Source organism: Astatotilapia calliptera, chromosome 3 (assembly GCF_900246225.1).
Source record: "Astatotilapia calliptera chromosome 3, fAstCal1.2, whole genome shotgun sequence".
NCBI classification, from domain to species: domain Eukaryota; kingdom Metazoa; phylum Chordata; class Actinopteri; order Cichliformes; family Cichlidae; genus Astatotilapia; species Astatotilapia calliptera.
The window spans coordinates 6,352,258-6,355,531 of record NC_039304.1 but is presented as its reverse complement, the minus strand read 5'-3'; the positions used below and the strand labels follow the sequence as shown (position 1 = coordinate 6,355,531).

At 43.9% G+C, this 3,274-nt stretch overlaps 1 long non-coding RNA gene across 1 annotated transcript; it reads left to right on the top strand.

The window, feature by feature from the left end:
* The first annotated feature begins 394 nt into the window (after positions 1-394).
* LOC113017961 (uncharacterized) lies at positions 395-1,274 on the top strand. The gene is made up of 4 exons (XR_003271632.1): positions 395-515; positions 612-674; positions 788-839; positions 956-1,274. It is a non-coding gene; the product is annotated as an uncharacterized LOC113017961 (long non-coding RNA).
* Positions 1,275-3,274: the final 2,000 nt, after the last annotated feature.

Here is a 3,274-nt window from a genome sequence, read left to right as displayed (position 1 = left end):
TTGTTTAAAGTGGCCGGTATTGGCTCTTTTTGTAATTCCTCGACAAGGTAAATGGGGCAGGTGTACCAATCGGGTGGCGACCCCGCCTATTGTCTGAAGTATCGGCTCCTTTGTAATTCCTTGAGAAGACAAAAGCCCTGTAGGGTCTCATTTAAATTGGTTGGAGACATACCTTTCTTTTTGGAAACACCCACCCTATATAAAAAAAAAACACGCTCAGAGCCCGAAACCCTGAGCCATTTACGCCTCAAGATTCGCTGCAGGGCACACCATTTTCTTTGCGATCATCAACACTAACATCGTTCTTTATAACATGGACATGTAAACGGTAAGTAAAACAAAACCTATTATTGTATTTTTAAAAAGTGTTATGTTAACATATTATAGGATATTCAAACTATTTTTTTTCCTAAAACAAAAGCTTAATTTTTAGGAGTTCGGGAGAACGGCCCAGGGCCCTTTTCTTTAGAAACGGGCGCTTTTACAGCTGGAACTAGTTCTCTAACAGGCACAAGGTGTGTACAGCATTACTGGGTTTTTAAACGTATGTATGTTTTAAACTAGCGATTGTTTTAAATGATGTAATAACGTTTTTGTTTGATTTGTTCCAGGGTTAACAAACTGAGCAGGAAAACATTCAGACACCGCGAACACAGAGCCCAACCTTACATCAGGTGTGTATACAACGGGATGTATAGTTGTGTATTATTTTTTCAAAAGAAAAAATTTTTTAAAAGGGGTTTAAACAATTACAAATGTTCTAAACTGACCGTTTTACACACGCCAGAGAACCGTGTGTGTGGAGGAGCAGGACCATCCCGAATAACGCACACTACAAGGTAAGCATAGGCATATATAAATTAGATAAAAAGAGATAGAGAGGGAGACACGCTTATTCAGTTTGAAATGGGTACATGTATAAAATGTTTTAACACATGTCTATCTATCTTCACAGACTGCAGAACAGCACCCCTCCTCATAATGATCAGGACACCATACGATTCCAGACGTTTTTGGAATGTTTAAGCAGTATCGACCTCCCAGAACAACAAAAACCTGGAGCTTTGTGCAACAGTGGAGAGTCAGAACCGATCTTCATCAGCGAACCTGCAACACCCCCGAGTGAGTGGCTACCTCGTGATTTCTCTGATGTTTTTGAGTACAGTATATCAGATTTTGATCTAGTTCATATACCCACCACCCCAGAATGTGTCAGAAAGAGCGTTGATTCACACATAGATTTCGAAGAAGGCGGCATAACAGACTCTCAAATATCAGCGGCGTATGATGCTTACATGAAGCTTCCAGATGCTCAGCCTGCTGAACAGAGTCATATAGTTTCAAAAAATGATATCCTATCTTTGATCGATGCTAAACTCAGCCAACATCAAGAAGCAGCACAGGGCGACTTGCATGAAATAGCTGGTGGTCTAACTAGTACCCGGCAGGCAATAAACAGTACCTGGGGTTTATTAGATCTCATTAGTACCCGCTTTTTAAATCGCTGACTTTTAAAATCCACACCATGGACCCACCCCGTAAATTATTCAAACACAATGATGGTACCTCCACTCGAGCTAAATGGTTTGACTTTGAGGCTTATAACCAGTGGGCTGCGCAAATAGTAAACAAATGCCAAGTTTTGCATGCAAGACTTAGTAGTGCAGCAGCATCATCCTCATCTGATACACATCCTCGTCAGACTGTTCCTACGCCTGCTATTGCTGATGGGGCTATTGTTGCTAATAATAGTGATAGTACAGCAGGTGTTGCTCGGGCCGTTGCTGTTACTGATGCTAACCATATAGCTGGTGCTGCTGGTGATTTTGCGTCTGATGCACAATCTAGCCGGGTCACCTCTGCTGCAGCTACTGCAGTTGTTATTGAGCCTGTTACCGCTTCTACTATTACTTCAACCACACATGCGTGTCCGGGCTCCGCTGGTGATGCTGCAACACCACACACACCCTCAATCATTGTAAATTTCTCACAAACAGATACTACTGTAATTGAGCCCGTTGTGCAGTCTGGGTCCGGCATTCGCTCTCAGTCACACATTAGAGAGATATCTAATTTTAATGCTCGCGAATTGCGTGAACGCCTTGATTTTAGAGGTCTCGATCATCCAGAACAAGTGCTGGCGCGAGTGCGCGAGTGCTTAGCCAATGTGATAGACAGAGCTGTGGCGGGATCCCAACAGGGCAGTGTTCTAAACGTGGTCCTGCGTGGCCCCTCGCTGGCTTCAGATGTTCAGGCTGTTTTAAACGCTGATGATCGGTATGATCCGGAGCTGTTTCTCGATCAAATTGCACAAGTTATGCAGAGTAATGATGAATCTATCGGTGATGATGAATTAGAGTTTATTGTCACGGTAGCTCAGAACAGTAGTGGTGGGTCTCGCTTAAGACTGGCGCACATACCTTATGATGAGATTCTCTGATGATCCCCTGTGATCATATGAAACATTGCATGCACTGTGGCACCACATATAGAGAATCCAAGAAATTGCCACACAAATGTGCGCAGCCTGGATGCGAGCACTGCCGCGAACCTAAATTAGCAGGAGACTCCGACCATCAGTGTTTCATACAGCCTGTTGAAAAACAGAAGCCTAACGATAAATACATTTTATATGATTTTGAGACGCGGTACCACAACGGTAAACACGAGGCTAACTTTGTGTGTGCGTCTGATCTGAAGGGCAATAAGTTCAGATTTAATACATTAAAGTGTGTGGAGGCGTTTGTGCAGCATTACAGACGCCCGAGGTTTCGTGGGTACACTTTCATAGCACATAATGCATCTGGCTTTGATAACTACATACTCCTCGAGTACTTTGTCAGACAGAGCATAACACCTAGTGTCATAATGAGCGGCAGCCGTGTGATTTTAATGCATGACAGGGACTATGACCAGCGGTGGATTGATTCGTTCAGCTTTTTGCCCATGGGCCTTGCCAAAATACCCTCTGCTTTAGGTTTTCAAGACCTGCAGAAGGGCCATTTCCCACACAGGTTTAATACGAGGGATAATGAGCGTTATGTGGGCCCGTACCCAGATCCCTCCTTCTACGGCTATGAGCACATGTCTGAAAGCGATAAGGTGCGATTCATGGAATGGTACCAGGTTGCCTCGCAGAATCCCTTTGATTTTCAGGCTGAACTCAGGCGTTACTGTGTTAACGATGTTGATGTCCTGCGTAAAGCATGCAGCATTTATCGTGACACGCTACTGGGTTGTACTCAAGTTGATCCATTCACGTATACCACCCTGG